Source organism: Zalophus californianus, chromosome 3 (assembly GCF_009762305.2).
Source record: "Zalophus californianus isolate mZalCal1 chromosome 3, mZalCal1.pri.v2, whole genome shotgun sequence".
Classification (NCBI taxonomy): Eukaryota; Metazoa; Chordata; class Mammalia; order Carnivora; family Otariidae; genus Zalophus; species Zalophus californianus.
The window spans coordinates 138,059,814-138,079,489 of NC_045597.1; the positions used below are offsets into that span (position 1 = coordinate 138,059,814).

Below are 19,676 nucleotides of genomic sequence, written 5' to 3' on the forward strand. Positions count from 1 at the left end.
CCACTTAAATGTGGAATTTAAAAAAACAAAAAACAAACAAATAAACAAACAGCAGATTCAGACCTAAAAATACAGAGGACGAATTCATGGTTGCCAGAGGGAAGGGAATGGGGGGGTGGCCATAAGGAGTAAAGGCCAGTGGGAGATACAGGCTTCCAGGAATGGAATAAATAAGTCAGGGGAATAAAAGGCACAGCCTGGGGATTATAGTCGGTGACATTGTGCTACTGTCATATGGTGATAGATGGTGGCTACACCTGTGGAGAGCATAGCATAACGTATAGAGAAGTTGAATCACTATGTTGTACATCTGAAACTAATGTAACAATGTGAGTCCACTATACTCAGATAAAGAAACATTTTTTTAAAAACAATGGAATCAGGAAACGTGATTACTCTACCTTATGGTTCATTGACACAAGGAAGATGGGAGCCACCATCAGGCCACCATGTTTGAGGAAGCTTTGTCCAGACCTTGGTGGAGAAACAGCTGAATTCAGAAAGGCATTATCAGTCAAGTGACTTCCACATCTTTTCCAGCCCTATTCCCCCGGGGGAAGGAGCACCTCTAGACTAGATAAGTCACAGAGATTACTGAAGAGGCAGAAACTGACCAAACAAACAAAAATCTGTCAAGATTGTTGTTAGTAATTATTTTGTCATTTGCTCAGTAAGATCATTTTTAATTAAGTAATTATACCATGATTTTTTTTTTACTGGCCAAATAAGTGTCAGCAAATTACTTCTTTGATTCTCAATTTTTTCACTTGTTAAATGTCACAATTGAACTAGATGATTTCTAACGTTTCTACAAACATAAAAATCCTGATTTACTAATTTACTAGTTTTCTGTGTAGAAGTGTGTGGGGCTGTATGAAACCATTAGAGAAATGCGGTCTTCGCCCAAGGCATTACACACTCAGTAAAGCCAACACTCCAAAGACTAACCTACCAATGACACGTTAAGAAATTAGCATACGTTTAATAATTTCTCCAATAGTGGTGACTGGGAGAGGAAAATTATCATCTCTTTCTTTAAATCTTTAGTGTAGACTTTGTAGAGAACATTTTTAATAGCTTTTTTGAGGTATAACTGACATGTGACAAACTATGTATTTATACGCTCAGATACGATGAGACATATACCCATGAGACCATATCACAGTCAAGATAGTAAACACATCCGTCACCTCAAAAAGTTTGCTTGTTCTCCTTTCTAATTTCTTCTTCTAGCCGCTCTCCACAGAAAACCACTGATCTCCTTTCTGTCACTATAAATGTTTGCCTTTTTTTAGAATTTTATTTAAATCGAATCAGATATGTGTAGCCTGTTTTGACTGGCTTCTTTCATTCGGCATAATTATTTTAGATTCATCCATGTCATTGTGTGCATCAATTACTCGTTCTTTTTTATTGCTGAGTAGTATTCCAAGGTATGGATATAGCAGTTTGTCTATCCGTTCCCCTTTTGATGGGCATCTGGGTTGTTTCCCCCTGGGGGGCTATAATGAACAAAGTGCTATGGACATTTGTGTACAGGTCTTAGTATACACACAGGCTTCCATTTCTCCTAGGTAAATACCTCGAAGGAGAATGGTTGGGTTGGATGATAAATGCATGTTTAGCTCTTTGAGAAATAACTAAACTGTTTTGGAAAGAGTTTGTGCAATTCTACATTCCCACCAACAACGTAGGAGAGCTCCTATTTCTCCACATGCTCGTCAACACTTGGTATGATCAGTATTTTTCATTTTAGCCATTCTAATAGGTGTGCAGAGGTAGCTTACTAATTTTGAGTGACGAGACATGAAGGGGGAGGGTGGAAAGACTGGTGCGGATTCATTTCAGGAAAGATGATTGTCAGTTCATCTCATGCCACTTGGGTTCCCTCAAGCTGCCTTAGTTATTGATCCTGGTGACTTGGGTTCTTCAGCTGATTTTACGATTCTAAATACCACCCTATGCCTTCTAATACATTTCTTTTATCTTCAAGGTACCAGAATAGGCCTAGGTCGCTTGCAGCCAAAGCCCTCCCTTTTCTACAGATCACTCTGTTTACCTCTGCCTGGCAGGCCTTCCCTCACCATCTTCGGGCAACAACCCACCCACGCCCTAACTATAGCATCTTTGTCTCTAGACCCTATTGCCTCTAAGCCAAGATCTATTCCTCTTAGACTTTGGATACATGAGCCAATAAACTCCCCTTTTTTAGCTTAATCTAGTTTGGAGTCAGGTTTCTGTCACTTAAAACTGACAGAAATCACCCTGTGCCCCACTGTCCCGACTGTCCTGTGCATGGGTTCTCAGCGCCAAGCATGAGGCCTGGAAATCAGCAAGTACTGAGTAAATAAACGACCACAGTCTTAAAATCGGACACATTGTTATAAAGCTATAAATAACAAGAAACTGGAAAGGTTGCTTTGAGAGGCATCATGGGTAAGCAGACCGCAGCTAGACTTCGAGGTGTGGAGCCCAGCTCTCTCATTCATCAGCTCTGTGACCTTGGGCAGTTTATTAATTTCTCTGTGTCTCAGCTTCTGAAACCCTAAAATGTGGATGACAATAGGACCTGCCTCCTAAAGTGATGAGGATTAAATGAGTTAATTTACAAAAAAAGCACTTAAATAATTCCTGATAGGTGCAAGATTTTTTTTTAAATTTTTATTTTGTTTTGTGATGTGGATAGGTTTTTGGATGAAACAGTCAAGATTGAAAAAGACGTTGAAGTGTGCTCTCAAGGAATGACATGCTAAGACCTCAGTTACTAGTCATGGGATCTTAGATGGAATGCCAACTTGCCCTGAGAATCAGTTTTTGATTCTTTAGCCAGGCACATATAAAGACCCATGCTCTGGCTCAAATAATTGAACATAAGGTGGTTTAACAGAAGTTCGCGTGATAAGGAGCCTGAGTTTGGGGAGTGGCACGTTAGCTGACCGCAGGTTCCTTTGGAGCAAGTAGAAAGCCAAGACTATCATAAAACTTCCAAAGATTAGGCTGAGCTGCTAACAGTGGTGTCAAAAAAGATTATAACCCTCGGGTCCTCTGCTCAATGCTCATCCCATAGAGAATACATACTTAGTGTTTGGACAGGCTGGAGAGCCTCGTGGAGAGGGAGAGGAAATGGAGGGAGGTAGCAAACATGTGATTTGAAGAACAGATGAGAGCCTTCAAAAGGCTTGCTCTGAATGACAGGAGACTCAGAGAAGATGACATTATAGTCTTCAGACACTTCGGATATCGGCCTGTAGGGGACTTCATCCGACATGTTCCAGAAGCCCAGGGTGGAAAGCTGCAGGGGGCAGACCCCAGTTCAGTGGGAGGATGTGCTCTTCGCCCAGCAGAGTGGTCTGGTGATGGCGAGGGCTGCCCTGCAAAGCTGCAAGCCCCTGACCCCGAGAGGAGCGGGGTGAATGTGAGTTGAGGGACACATTAGCAAACAATAATTGTGGGAGGGATGAATCATCCAGGACTGCTCGGTTTCATTTCACATTCTAAAAATACATGATTCTTGGGGCGCCTGGGTGGCTCAGTCGTTAAGCGTCTGCCTTCGGCTCAGGTCATGATCCCAGGGTCCTGGGATCAAGCCCCGCATCGGGCTCCCTGCTCAGCAGGAAGCCTGTTTCTCCCTCTTCCACTCCCCCTGCTTGTGCTCTCGCTCTCTCTCAAGCAAATAAATTTTAGATTCAAAGGGGGTTAACCAACTACTTGCTCAATGAACTGCAACTTTTGAAAAGTAGCAGCAGCCACATATGTTGGTTGCCCTTTGCCCGAAAGGCCCCATGGGAGGGGAAGAGCCATGGCTGCCCCCTAGGGCAGATTGTCCCCAGCCGGTCCCATCTTCAGGATTGTACCCAAGTGGTTACAGTTGAGTCTACTTTCACTATTGCTTTTACCTGTGGCCACAGCCTCCGAAGAACACTGAGTCAAGCCCTGGTTCTATCCTGGTGTGAAGTTAAGATGAAGCCTTGTGAATCCATCTGATTGTAGTTTTTCATTTTGGTCACTTCCCTCTCAGCCCTGGAGGCACAGAAGACAGGGTTGATGTTCAAATCTTGTCTGCAAGTACATTGCTTTCTGCAGAAAGAGTTTCCAGAATGTTTGCTCACAGAACAACCACTGGCTACTGGAGCCCACACTAAGTAAACACAAAGGAATTAAAATAAATCAAGGGGACCAGAATTAATTCGTTTACTCCACAGTGAAAGTGGTTTACTTTTTCTTTTAAAAAATATCTTCGTTCGCATCCTTCCTTTCCAAACACTGCTCCAACCTTTCTATGCTGCTTTTTAAAAAAAGAAAAAAATTAGAAAGGTAGTATATTAAGACTATTGTTTAAAAGCCTATTTTTTAAAAGAATCTATTTCTTGTACATTGTAGACCAAATAGCAGTGAGAAACAGCCCATGGACTGTTTTGAGATAGAGAGATAGATAGATAGATAGATAGATAAAAGTAAATATCTTGCGACACAGAAATTCTTAATTAAATACAGCTGTTTATCCAAATAGAGGCAACAGTTTAAACTTCTCAGACCTCTATTGTTGCTTTCCCTAGAAATTTTGTTTTTGTTTTGGTGCTTGTTTTGTTTCTTCTGATTTTTCTGATTAAAGTAATATACAATCCTTGTAAAAAAAATCTGGAATATTTGGAAAGAAAGTTATGAAAAAACTTTCTGGATTCAGAAATTGAATATAAAAAATTAAAAATGCACATTTTAGACGGTTAGTTTTACATTTATTAAATGGGCTTGAATTGTTTTTACTCATAACACTTCTGACACCAAATGTGTTGGGGTTTTTCCCACATCAATCGGTCCTCCAACTCTCTAGACAACATCTAGATGTTCTACAGTTCAGCTCTGATGCTAACTCCCAGGAGTTAGCACAGACCTCACAGGACTGCCCAGCCAAAAGTCTGAGATGGTCACCCGTACTTCTGACCAACCAACAGGCTATAAATTGGGGGTTCCCATGATCCCTTCCTCAGGTTTGATAATTTGGTAGAGTGGCTCACAGAACTCAGAAAAGCACTTCGCTTACTATTACGGGTTTATCATAAAAGACACAACTCAAGACTAGCCAGCTAGGAGAGATGCATAGGGAAAGATATGTGGGAAGGGGCTTCCATGCCCTCTCTGGAGGGCCATCCTCCCAGCACCTTGATGTGTTCAGCAACCTGGAAGCTCTCTGAACCCCATGGTTTAGGGGGTTTTATGGAGGTTTAATTATGTAGGCATGATTGATGAAATCATTGGCCATTAGTGATTGAACTCAATCTCCAGCCCCTCTCCCCTTCTCGGGGGTCAGGGATGGGGATAGGACTGTTGGAGCTATAAGTTTCAACCCCCTAATACTGTCTTGGTTCAACCAGCACCCATCCTGAAGCTGTCTAGCCACCCCCCGCCCCCATACCAGATATCTCATGAGTATACAAAAAACACTTAGCGCTCTCTAGAGATTCTGAGGGTTTTAGGAGCTGTGTGTCAGAAACCGGAACAAGGGCAGCTGGGTGGCTCAATTGTTAAGCTTCTGCCTTTGGCTCAGGTCTTGATCCCAGGGTCCTGGGATCGAGCCCCACATTGGGCTCCCTGCTCGGCGGGAAGCCTGCTTCTCCCTCTCCCGCTCCCCCAGCTTGTGTTCCCTCTCTTGCTATCTCTCTGTCAAATAAATAAATAAAATCTTTAAAAAAAAAAAAAGAAACCTAGGGTGCCTGGGTGGCTCAGCTGGTTAAGCGACTGCCTTCGGCTCAGGTCATGATCCTGGAGTGCCGGGATCGAGTCCCGCATCGGGCTCCCTGCTCAGCGGGGAGTCTGCTTCCCCCTCTGGCCCTCTTCCCTCTCGTGCTCGCTATCTCTCATTCTCTCTCTCTCAAATAAATAAATAAAATATTTTAAAAAAAAGAAACCAGGAACAAAAACCAAATATATATTTATTATGCCACAGTGCTCCTTTTAAAAATGTTTAAAATGCCCTAACAATAGGTGCTGACTGGTTAATCTTCTTCTGAGGACCTCAAAACAACTTACAAATACCACTCCTCTGACTCTAAAGGGGCAAAATGGGTCTTCTAGTTTTTAAAAGCATACTGTTCCTTTTGAGCTTGTTGAGTTTGTACTGATCCAATCTAGGCTTAAAACTTTGTTGACCCCTTTGCTAGAAACAGACTGGATCATCAAAGAGTTCTGGGTCAAGAGAAGGCCAGCATCTAAAACCATCAGCCAAATACCTGGCTGACACATTTTAATTAAAATTGTTCTGCTAATGGGCTTTCCTTTTTTCTTTGGTTATAAATACCAGGCAGCTTTAACTAACTTTTCCTGGCAATTCCTGAGCCCAGGGGTTCTCTAAGTGTGGCCCCGAAGGAAAGCATCAGCATCACCTGGGAACTTGTTAGAACTGCAAATTCTCAGCCCACCCCACACCTACTGAATCAGAAACTCTGGGATGAAGCCCAGCAATCTGTGGTTTAACACGCCCTCCAGGTGATTCTGACGCTCGATAACATTTAAGAACCACGGCCTTAGGTTTCCTCCCTTCCCCCTCATTGTGAGGAATTTGCTCTGATTGACTCACACACTCAACTCCAATCACATGAGTATCTGGACCTGGGTGGTGGTGACACGGGTACATAAATCTATAAAAACTCTCCAAGCTCTACACTGAAGATCTATCCATTTTACTTGATTTAATCAAACCTCAAAAAAAAAAAGTCAAACTGTATTTCTTAAGAAAGCTGGTTGGGGCTGGGCTTGTCTCTGTGAATGAGGGTCGTCAGACCCAGGGACCTTGGCTACAGTAGCACTGTTCTCTAACTTGGTCATGGTGGCCCATTCCACGGCACTGACAGCCAAGGAGGTCTGTGTGCCGCAACCTCGAAGGAGTTTACTGACGTCATTTAGCCGTGAGTTAGTCCCCAGGCAATGGCCTCAACTTATTCAGTGTCATCTCGGGTATGCCTCCCAGACGTGAACCACAAACACAGGAAGCCCTCGTGTGAGGATACCTGGCAGCAGGTAGGAGAGAGTAGCGGTCCCTCGAGCTGCAGAAGAGAAAGAAGAGAAACCCAGGAAGCAGTGATAAACCCCAGCCCCCCAGCCGATCTGGGCCGCACATACAAGCCTTGGGCAAGAGAGAAGCCGTGGCCATGAGTCACACAAGCAAGGAGAACAGACCTGCCGACGCAACCTCTCCTGCTGGCACAGTCCTCGATGAGCTGAGAAAGGAGGAGGAGGAGGGAAGCAGGGGTCACGAAGTGTCCCGCAGGGCCACGACCCCTGGCAGGCATCCGTCCCCTGTCCTGGCTGCAAGCGTGAGATGCAGAACCCCGGGAGCCCCGCATCAATTCTGCGCCCAGTCTCAGAACCACAGAAATCCGCCTCGCCCTGGGTTCCTTGTGTGTCCTGAAATGGAAAAACAAAACAAAACAAAACAACAAAAACACCCTGCTCCCAGCCTCCCAGCCCGACCCACCAAGTACTGCCTTCTTTATTAACCGCCCCGCCCCCCCATTCTCATTTGGGGAATCCTTGCTGCGCTCGCCGCTGGGCCCACTTCGGCTAATCCCCACACGGCTGGGAAATGCGAGCCTCGCGCGGTGAATGCTCAGTGAAAAGAACGGTTGCAGAAAAACTGCACCAGCAGGTGGACCCAGAGTCCAACCTCTGCTGTGCTCATGCGCAGCCCCCTGCGTGCGCCTCTCCCGGCCAGCCTCCAGCTCCGCCCCCCCCGCCCCGCCTTCCTTCTGCATCCCCGATCTGGTTCCGAGCCTCTTGAGTTGCGTCGATCGTCACTTTTTTCATTCAAGAACTCCCTACAAGGTAGTTTTTAGTCCAGCCTTGCCCGGTTGAAATAGAAACAAATGTAAACGCAACTAATGAATCGTTGAACACTACATCAAAAACTAATGATGTACTATATGTAGGCTAACTGAAAACATAACAAAATAATAATTAAAAATTTAAAAAATTAAAAAAAAATAAATTCCCTTTATTTCCCAGACCATTTCAGCCTCGGAAGCAGGTCGCTGAGGCAGTTCAGGCCCCAGCTCCCACTCAGCTTTGTTTCTGATGCTTCGATTGCACTACTTTCACTGTGGTGGATGCTTGTGAGTTCTGTTGGCTACCCAGCATCCAAACTTTCTATGTTGGGTGAGTCTTCCATTGTCTCAAGTGTTCGTGGGGAAAGGCCTCCCTCTCGCTACAGAACCTGAAGTGGACAGGGAGCCCCTCCCTCCATGCCCTGCGAGTTAGCACCGGCAGCTGGGGACCTGGCCTCAAGCAAGCAGATGCGGCCACCTGCGACTTTAACTCTTGAGCAATAATGCAAAGATGAAGGGACCCCTGAGAAATTATTCACTGGGACAAGGCACTGTGCTTAAGTGTGACCTTGTCAGCTCACTAGTCAGGACCAGTTTCTCTTCCTGGTCTCCTCTGGCCACTTTAGTGCTTGCTGTTCACTCCTCCCTTCTGTGAGACTTGGGTTCCTTTCCCCAGATCCCCCAAACTCTCCCAGAACTCCCCTCCCCCCCGGCAGCCATTGCTTTACCTATTATTGAGCAGAAATGAGGCCATCACTGAAGTAATCACTGCCAAAGGGCCTGGGATTACAATGATTGCTTTGGGTAGGGGCCAGAGTTCCATGAAGCACACAAGGGCCTGATTCCCGAGCAAAGGCAGGACTCAATGGACAGAGAAGAGGGGTGGGGTGCTGGTGGGCAGACGACCATGGTTGCTGAGGCTCTATTCCTTGGGACTTGCTCAGCATGCTGGGCTTGGCCTCATTCTACTCACGCATGTTCCTTTGGGTCTTGAGGAACACACACACACAGTTTACTTACACTGATGAAAAATTGCCCAGAACATAGGCTAGAAGAGGGACCTAGGGCTTTAGGGAAGAACTCAATGAACACTGAGAGGAGCCAGTTCCTTGTACCTTCACCTGAGCTGTTTGATTATACCCAGAAATACTCAACAAAGACACACTCTCACAACCCATGCTCCAAATTAACAAGATTTTAAACTTTATTTCTTAATACCCAAAAAGTATTCTTGATCCCCAATCTTTCAAACAAAGAATAAAATGAGTAAAAAGCAAATTTAATACGAGCAGCAGTGGTGAGAATCCCACCCCAACGATGTCCAGGACCGTTGGCCACCAGCCTTCCTGTGATGGTCACTGTAAGGGACAAAGCAGAAAAACAAAGACAGCTCCAGAGGACATGTGACATGGGGACTTTCCCATGACCTGATAGTCCATGCCTACAATTCTTATTTCACTCTCGCCTAAATTCCCCTCTCCCGAGCACCAATCTCTGCTAAGTTTCTAGCTTTCTTTGACATGAGTGTTCCATCTTTCAGGGGATATGCCTTCCTCCATCTTGCTCTCCCCAAGTGACATTTTGGCTCAGGGCAAACCTCAAATTTCATAATGGCAATGAGGAAGGATGGCCCAGTCCCTAAGCTGTCATCCTGTCTTTGTTGATATCCCCTGAGGTCTTATCTCTCTTGTGGGCTGGAGCCCCTGGCCTTGTGCCAGTGTCCACAGACTTGTGCTGCTGACATTGGTGAGTCTTGCCTCCCATTGTCCCGACCCTACCTCTTTTCCAGGCTCTCAAGTCTCTCAGCACTTCTGTGCCCCTACTCTGTAGTCCAAGACCTCCTAGCTGCATCGCTTGTTTTGTTCTGGAAGGTCTGGGCCCCTGTGAAGCCTCCCTGGGGCATGTCCATGCAAACAGTCCTCTTATCCACTGCTAATCCACCTCCTGAGATCGTGTTGCTCTGGCACCATCCTAAACACAGCCGTCTCTAGAAGGCTTGCAACTGTGTTTGCCATGCCCTGGAAAGCAGTTCAAGCCCATCTGCTCTGAGTTTCTCCAAACCTATCTGCTGGTCATCATCACTCCCTTACATCAGAATGTTGACCACAAAGTGGGGGTCAAGGAACAGACCCTCACATGAGTTGAGTACTCACCGCCCCCCCAATCTCTCCAAGCTCCTTCCCAACCCAGAAAGCATGACCTGTATGTCCCATTCTGCAGTTGCTCTTCTCAGTGCCTCTGCGTATGTTCTGTGACTAATTTCCCAGCTTCATTCTCAGTGTTTGGAGGCATCACGAGAATCCTTCTCTCATTCAAGTGCTTTATTCTTGCAGTGGAAAGCCAGGCCTCTCACTACTACCTTTTCTACATCAGGCTCTAAAATGTCTGTTTTACAAGTCAAAATTGAGCTATAACTTCTTTGTTCTAAACTGGATCCATCATTCCTCTGTAGGGCACGCACTTAGAAAACTATTCTGCTTGATGGTTGGGGGAGAGGGCTAGGGTAAAGAAATGAAAAGTGTATAATTTAATATTAAACATTACCCCATTACCAAATCTCAGCTCTGTTCCTTTCTGTGTGACCTTGGGAAAATTATTTATCTGACTAGAGCCTTGGTTATAATTTGCAAAATAGAGAAAATCAATAGAACTTTATTCATGAATTTGTGGTGAGAATGAAATGAGATCATTCATTTAAAGTGCTCAGTGTAATACATAGCATAGAGCTCTTGTTTTTGTGCGTGCGTGTGTGCGCACGTACACACACACACACACACACACCTCTCAATTCCATTTTGTGGCCAGGCAGAGTATCAATGACTTTAAGAGAATGTACTATATATGTGGAACAACAATGAGGTGGTTGTCTATGTGACAAGTACTAACAGGTTGCAGACTCCTTCAGTGCACCAGTAAAGTAGGCCACGGGAGTGGATTCAACACCCAGGAAAATGTACGGAAGAGTCGAAGGCCATCTCCAAGGCACACCAGTGTTCAAAGGGGGAGCAAGAGAAAGAGTAAACTTTGAGATGACAGGGGTGGGGGAAAGCAGGGGAGTGTGACATGAGAGAAGTCAAGGCACGAAATCCCTCCAGTAAGGAAGGACTGACCACTTGAGCAAATGCTCCAGAGAGGCCTCGCGAGCCCAGATTCCACCTGGCTAAGGAGTGAAGGCAGGTGAAGCATTGGGGGCAGCAAGTGCCGACAACCTGTAAAGAAGGAAAATAGGGCTAAAGACATTTGTTGGCTCTTAGGGTGGGAGAAACATCCCATCCTCACAGAGCCGGAGCCCAAGGAGTCAGTGGGGAGAGAACTGGAGAGGGCAGAGGGAGGACCATCCTGGGTTGGCCTGAGGAGAGATGCCCAGATGCAGATGGGAGCATTAGGCTGGTGCTCTGACAGCAAGAGGGAAGGAGACAAAGTGGGTCCAGTTGTTCCTAAGTGTGTAGGGTTGGTGGCGGGAAGTTGGGTGCGGTCCCAGCTGCTGGCGTCTCTTCTCTCTGTGAAGCCAGAGGCAGGGCCATCTCCTTCAGAGAGATGGCACATAGATAAAGGGCTGGAGAAGGGTGGAGGTGACACGGGGGCGGGGGGAGGGTACATACAGAGAAAGTGAACCGCAGGGGCTCATTGGTCTATCTAAGAAGGCAAACTATCATCACATGCTAGCTTTGAAAAATGAAAAATTTGAAATGTGGGAAGGATATTTTTCAGGGCTTCAAAGTGCAGACTGTATTTATCCCATTGGCTATAAACACTATATTGGAACACATGCATAGAGAAAGGAGTGTTCCATGATACTTGGTGAGACAGGATTTTATCTGCCCAGCTTTTTATGGTCTTAAGCCCTCCCCAAACCCCAACTATGTAAGCTCTTTAATGTTTTAATATTAAACTAAAGTTGCCTGGTTAAAAAACAAAAACAAAAAACAAACCGAGAGTGAATCGATTCCAAATTTACTACAAGAAACTTAATGTTCTCTTGACTTTCAAAATATGTCCATCTACCACTAGGTGGTGTTTTGTTCAGTTAATTCAAAAGTAAAATTTTCATTTGATTCCTTTCAGAAGGAAAAGGTACTGAAAAGTAAACATGCTACCAGCTGCATTTCAGTCCTAATATTTACTTTCCAACTAACTCCAATTTTCTAGACTAGCTATGGAATAAATGAAAAGTGTGCTTTCCTTAAGTGTTGCACACTGTTCCATTTGTCTTTAAATGGGATGGAAATGAGTAGGTCTCTCTTTTTCTTTCCTCCAAAGGACCCGGGGAATGGCATGATGCAGGATGCAAGCCCTCTGTGGAAAAGCATGAATGTTGCCTGACTGAGAGATCAGTTTGTGTTTACAATTCTTATACCTTTCTTTTAAAATAAAAATTTTGTATTTGAAAAAATCAAATTCCCTTTTAAATGAAAAAGACTGACTCGCTTTTTTACCTCCTTATTTAAAAGTGCCTACCACTCCTAAGGTAGACATACTGAGTCTGCGGCAAATTCATTACTTCATTAAAACCGGGCGCCTGGGTGGTTTAGTCAGTTAAGCATTCTGCTCCTGGTTTCAGCTCAGGTCATGGTCTCGGGGTCCTGGGATGGAGCCCCATGTCGGCTTCCCCCTCAGCGGGGAGTCCGCTTGGGATTCTCTCTCTCCATCTCTTTCTGCCCCTCCCCTCAGCCCCGTGCACGTGCTCTCTCTCTCAAATAAATAAATCTTAAAAAAAAAAAACCAAACCAACCCAACTTTATTAGAAACCAAAATTATGGACCTCTTATGAAAGTACTTCCAGCTAGAAGAACTGTTTAAGTAAAATAAATACATTTTTCTCTCATTAGAAATGGCCAAATAGGATTTTATGTATGAACCCAAAGACTTCCTTTCCCTCTGTGTCCAACCTGGGTTGGAATCTGAAGTCTGCTACTTACCAGCTCCACGACCTTGGACAAGCCTCTCCCACTCTAAACCGAGGCTCTTCTGCCCATAATGCCAACATCTGTCTCCCAAGACTGTTACGGTGAACAGATTTTTCTTTTTTTTTAATGTTGTGAAGTTTTTGGTACAGAATGCTTGATAAATAGCAGATATTGAGTGCAAGCGCATTTTTTTCTTTTAGAATCATTGATACTTCTGCTTGAAAATGCTACATAACATACAGGAGCTGTGTAGGCACTCTAGATCGCTTCCCCCCTCCTGTTTGGTTCGGGTGTAGATCAGACCCACAGGTGAGGGCTCCATCCCTTCTCCACGGTCCTAAGAACTCCCAACACTTTCACCATTTTGTGATGCTCTTTGACTTTGCTGAGGAGTGGGGGGTGACATGGACGGCGACCCCATAACTTCCCACAGAATCCAGCCATCTTTACTGCCTCCCAAAGCCTGTTCCCCTCCCGAATGAGCGCCATTATCTGTCATCTCATGTCATTCAACTCCCCCGCTCTCACAGGGAGCACCCAATGACAGCTCAGTCGGCTTTCCCCGGTCCCTTCTAGACTTTCATGAAACAAAATCATCTGATCTTATGACCCTTGGGGAGACAAACAGGCTCCGCAAAGTCCTGAAACCACCCAACGTATTTCACATTTATGCTAACTCCCCAGCTCATCTCACCGACAACGCCGCCCCAGGATCCCACGGCAGACGCTGGAGGCGTGCGCCGTGTGGGAGCCGCCGCCAAGAAACAAACCAACTCTGAGGACTTTGAGAACCGGACGTTTACCCCAGGGCTCTACCCCAAGCCCCAGCTTGCCGGACTTGGGGCTTTCCCTCCAGTGTACCCAAACCTACTTTTACACAGTTTAAAGAGCTCTTCTAAATCAATGATTAAATACATCACCCCCCTCCCCCGGCTGTCCAGGTGAGCAAAGAACGAAATCTGGCTATCGGAGAAGCCCCGGCCCAGGGCTGTGCGCACTTTGCCTGGGCCCCTTCCTCTTGTAGCAAGAGGCGGGCTGGTGATGAGGTCCTGGGCCTGGAGCCTCTTTAGCGAGGGTGATGGCAGGTGACTGCAGACCCAGAGCACGCGGGCCCAGCCGACTGCCGATGGCAACGGCATCTGGTTACAGAGTCCAAAGAGAGCTCAAGCCGATGCGAGAACTAGGAGGTCGCGAGGGCTCTCCCAAGGTCGCCCGCCACTTCAGCCTGCTGGTGCAGGGCTGTTCTCAGGCTGCCCTCCCCCTACACCAGCCCTTCGGACTGTAAGATGTATTAAAAGTCTGCTATTATAATGTCAGGTGAGCTCCAAAGGACACCTAACTTCAAATCCAACTCTCTGCTGTGGGAATCTTCTTTATTAATGGCACTCTTCTTGCTTTATAGCTCTGCTATGTATTAAAATATTTCAAATATTGGGGTGTGTGGGTGGCTCAGTCGGTTAAGGGTCCAACTCTTGATTTCAGCTCAGGTCATGATCTCAGGGTCGTGAGACTGAGCCCTGCATTGGGCTCACGCTGGGGGTGGAGCTTAAGATCCTCTCTCTCCTTTTCCCTCTGCCCCTTCCCCCCTGCGGCACACTCTCTCTAAAGAAAAAAAAATTCAAATATTATATATCTATTTTTATGTACAGGGAAGAGATAGGGTTGCATTCCACATTATCTCTATTTGCCATCCTGAAGTTTTCCCCAACAATAACAAACATAGAATTCCAAAATTAAAAAAAAAAAAGTTAAATTATTTGTAAAGCAGATGCACTGGTTTTTCTTTGAAAACATATTTATTTCATCTTACCCTATGCATCTTTTTACATGGTTCTAATTAGAACATAAATCATGATTTTAATGCTTGTTTAATATTCATTGGGTTCCCATAATGCTTTTGTAGTGAATTTCTTAGTAGTTTCTGCTTGTTCATCAAGTAGAACATAAATATAATCTAATTTACAGTTAGATCTGATCTTAAGATCATGAAATTATTTTTGAAAATTCCTAACTATGGCTCTCCTTCTAAATGTATTTTTCTAATAGACCTTCCATTTAGGAAGATACAAGTTGTTCTAAGTTTTAGAAAGAAGTACTACATTTTGAGATGAGTTGCTTAAACTGGGTCTATTTTGTTTGTCTTGAAGGAGTATGATGTACTACTGGATCGATATCTTTCCTCTGTCCAGTATTTATATTTCATTCAAATGAAAGAGTGGACCTCAGAGGCAGGATGAATGTGAGAGAAACCGGTCCACAATGGCATTTTAGGGCATCAAATCAGTGCCCATTTATTTCAAACACTAGTCAACCAAATCTGCTCTTGCCATAAATATTTGCAATTACTTAACATTATGAATAGCCTCATGAGAAGTAACATAAGGGGCCAGGAATTTGGTCACGGTGTTTGAGTGACCTCAGTCCTACAACTCTAAGAAACTGAATTCTGCAAATAAGCAGTGAGTTTGGAAGAGGGTACGAAGCCTCGGGGGGGGGGGGGGGCGGATTACAGGCCCAGCCAACACCTTGATTTCAGCCTGTGAGACTCGAAACAGAGAAGCCGGGCCTGTACCATGCCCAGACTTTGGGCCTAAAAACCTGAGATAACAAATAGGTATTGTTGTAAGCCGGTAAGTTTGTGGTAATTTGTTGTACAAATAGAAAATGAATGCATCTTTTACCCAGGGATTTTTGTTTTATTGAGTTAATCACTGACATTTAACATGATGTTAGTTCCAGGTGTACAACATAATGATTTAATATTTGTACATATCGCAAAATGATCACCACAGTAAGTCTAGTTAACATCCATCACCATACAGAGTTATAACAATCTTTTCTCAGGATAAGCGCTTTTAGTATTTATTCCCTTAGCAACTTTCATATATGCAGTACAGTATTATTAACTATAGTCATCATGTTGTACATTACATCCCCACTGGATTGGAAGTTTGTACATTTTGACCCCTTGCACCCATTTTGACCATCTCCCCAAACCCCTCCCTCTGGCAACCATCAATCTGTTCTCTGTATCTATGAGCTCAGGGTTTTCTGTTTTTATTTTTTAAGATTCCACATAAAAGTGAGATCATAACACTATTTGTCTAGCTCTGACTTATTTCATTTAACAGAATGCCCTCAAGGTTCATCCATGTTGTCACAAATGGCAAGATTTTCTTCATTTTTTATAGTACTCTATTGGATGTATATACACATTCATCCATCTATGAACACTTAGGTCGTCTCCATATACTGGCTATTCTAAGTAATGCTGTAATGAACATGAGGGTGCATATATTTTTTCAAGTTAGTGTTTTAATTTTCTTTGGATAAATACCCAGAAGTGGTACTGTGGATCATATGGCATTTCTAAATTTTTTTTTTGAGGAACCCTCATACTGCTCTCCACAACGGCCACACCAATGTACACTCCCAACAGTGCACAAGGGTTCCCTTTTCTCCACATTATCAACACTTGTTATTTCTTTTTGATAAAAGCCATTCTAAAGTGATATCTCATTGTGGTTTTAATTTGCATTTCCTTGATGATTTGTGGTAGTGGCCATCTGTGTGTCTTTGAAAAAATGTCTATTTGTTTCCTCTGCCATTTTTTTTCCTTTAAATGTTTTATTGTTATGTTATAACATCACCATACATTACATCATTAGTTGTTGATGTAGTGTTCCATGATTCATCGTTTGTGCGTAACACCCAGTGCTCCACGCAGAACGTGCCCTCTTTAATACCCATCACCAGGCTAACCCATCCCCCCACCCCCCTCCCCTCTAGAACCCTCAGTTTGTTTTTCAGAGTCCATCGTCTCTCATGGTTCGTCTCCCCCTCCGATTTCCCCCCTTCATTCTTCCCCTCCCTGCTTCTTTTTTTTCCTTAACATATATTGCATTGTTTGTTTCAGAGGTACAGGTCTGTGATTTCACAGTCTTGCACAATTCACAGCGCTCCTCTGCCATTTTTATATCGGATTTTGGGGTTTTGCTATTGAGTAGTTCTTATACTTGCTTTATATGAGTTCTTGATGTATTTTGGATATTTCTCCTGATCAGACATACGATTTGCAAATATTTTTTTCCCATTCCCTAGACTGCCTTTTCATTTTGTGCAGAAACCTTTCAGTTCGATGTGGTCCCACTGGTTTATTTTTGCTTTTGATGTCAAATCCAAAAACTCATCACCAACACTGATGTCAAAGAGTTTACCACCTATGTCTTTTTCTAGGAGTTTTATGAATTAATTTTAGTGTATGGTTTAAGTTAGTGGTCGTTTCATTCTCTTGCATGTGACCCTCCAGTTCTCCCAACCCCATTTCTTGAAGAGATGATCCTTTCCCCACTGTATATTCTTGGCTCCCTTGTTGTAAATTAATTGACCTTATGTGTGTGACTGTACTTCCGGGCTCTCAATTCTGTTCCATTGATCTGTGTCTGTTTCTATGCCGTATCATACTGTTTTGATTATTATAGCTTTGTAATGTAATTTGAAATCAAGGAGAATGTTGCCTCAGCTTTGCTCTTCTTTCTCAAGATTGCTTTAGCTATTTGGGGTCTTCTGTGGTTCCATACAAATTTTAGAATTGTGTTTTCTATTTCTGTGACATTTTGATAGGGATTGCACCAAGTCTATAGATTGCTTTGGGTAGTATGGACATTTTAACAATATTAATTCTTCCAGTTTGTGAGCACAGAATAGCTTTCCCTTTATTTGTGTCTTCTTCAATTTCTTGCATCAACATTGTATAGTTTTCAGCATTACAGGTTCTTTGCCTCCTTGGTTAAGTTTATTCCTAGGTATTTTATTCTTTTTTTTTTAAGATTTATTTATTTGAGAGAGAGAGATAGCGAGAGAGGGAACACAAGCAGGGGGAGTGGGAGAGGGAGAAGCAGGCTTCCTGCGGAGCAGGGAGCCCGATGCGGGGCTCGATCCCAGGACCCTGGGATCATGACCTGAGCCAAAGGCAGACGCTTAATGACTGAGCCACCCAGGCACCCCATGCATTTTATTCTTTTTGATGCAAATATAAATGGGATGGTTTTCTTCTTTCTTCATTATTGTATAGAAATGCAACAGATCTTTGTGTATTCATTTTGTAACCTGCAACTTCACTGATGTCAATTATTAGTTCTCACAGGTTTTTTTGGTGGAGTCTTTTGGGTTTTGTGTATGTATGTCATCTGTACACAGTGACAATTTCACTTCTTCCTTTGCAATTTGGATGCCTTTTATTTCTTTGTCTTGCCTAATTACTCTGGCTAGGACTTCCAGTCATATGTTGAATAAAAGAGCAAGACTGGGCATTTTTACCTTGTTTCTGATCTTACAGGAAAAACTTTTAGCTTTTTACTCCTGAGTATGATTGTTAGTTGTGGGCTTGTCATATATGACCTTTATTATGTTAAGGTAGGTTTCCTGTATACTCACTTTGAGAGGTTTTTATCATAAATGGATGTTGAATTTTGTCAAATGCTTTTTCTGCATCTTTTGAGATGATCCTATGATTTTTAGCCTTCATATTTTAATGTAGCATATCACATTGACTGATTTGCAGCCACACTTGCATCCCTGGAATAAACCCACTTGATCATGAAGTATGATTCTTTTTTTTTTTAAGATTTTAGAGAGAGAGAGAATACGAACATGAGTGCAGGGGGAGGAGCAGAGGGAGAGGGACAAGCAGACTGCACAGTGAGTGTGGAGTCCAACATGGGACTGGATCTCAGGACCCTGCGACCGTGACCTCAGCCGAAACCAAGAGTCAGATGCTTAACCAACTGAGTCACCCAGATGCCCCAGTATGATTCTTTTAATGTATTGTTGAATTTGGTTTGCTTATATTTTGTTGAAGATTTTTGCATCTATGTTCATAAGGGACAGCGGACTGTATTTTCTTGTGACACCCTTGTCTGGTTTTGGTGCCATGTTGTTTCATCTCCACATAGTTTTGAATTTTGGAATTACATTTTCTAAAAAAAATTATCTCTTCAACAAGTTCTTAAGTTCCTTTCTTTCAATTTTTAAAATATTTCTTCCCCAGAGTTTTGTCTTGTCCTCCCTTCCTTCCTCAAAGCCAACTTTGGGTGTTGTTTCTCCTTTCATTTTTTTTTTTTTTTAAAGATTTCATTTATTTATTTGACAGAGAGAGACGCAGCGAGAGAGGGAACACAAGCAGGGGGAGTGGGAGAGGGAGAAGCAGGCTTCCTGCTGACCAGGGAGCCCGATGTGGGGCTCGACCCCAGGACCCTGGGACCATGACCTGAGCTGAAGGCAGACGCTTAACGACTGAGCCACCCAGCGCCCCTTCATTTTTTTTTAAATACCCATTTCCACTGGTATTTTCCTTTAATTATCCTTTTCTTAGGATTCTTTGTTATTGCTTTCGTAACTTAAGTTAGACTGTGAGCTCATTCTCAGCCTTTTTTCTTTTCCTATTTAAATTTATGAAGTTCCATCTATGTACTGTATTGACTAATTTAGCAGGAACCCACGTTTTGACATGTTGGGTTTTCAATCTATCTTTACCTTCACTCTTAAGTAACAGTTAAATAATAGAATTCTGGGTTGACTGTCATTTATCCCTCAGTGTTTTTCAATTTTTAAAATAAACTTTTTTCTGGGAGAATTTCAAAAACACCAAGTAGAGAAAATACTCCTGTGTTAGCAATTAGCAAGGATTCTTGAGCACTTTGAAGATATTATTCCCTTTTTCTTCTGAGCCCTGTTATAAGTCCATTGTCATTTTTTGGTTCTTACTCCTCTGTGGGACAGTATCTTTCCTCTGCTTTTAAGATTGTCTGTTTGTCTTTGGTGTTCTGAAGTATTAACAGGATGTGTCCAGGAAGCGATATAGATTTATGTAAACTGTTTCTTGAATTTGTCTTTAATTTATTGTAGATAATATGGTCATTATCTCTTTGAATATAATCTCTCCCATTCTTTT

At 43.5% G+C, this 19,676-nt stretch overlaps 1 long non-coding RNA gene across 1 annotated transcript; it reads right to left on the reverse strand.

Moving 5' to 3' along the window:
* Nucleotides 1-2,644: 2,644 nt before the first annotated feature.
* On the reverse strand, nucleotides 2,645-7,600 carry LOC113919837. Its single transcript, XR_003519134.2, has 3 exons — nucleotides 7,174-7,600; nucleotides 3,897-4,020; nucleotides 2,645-3,389 (listed from the first exon to the last, which is right to left on the reverse strand). It is a non-coding gene; the product is annotated as an uncharacterized LOC113919837 (long non-coding RNA).
* Between the last annotated feature and the right edge of the window lie 12,076 nt (nucleotides 7,601-19,676).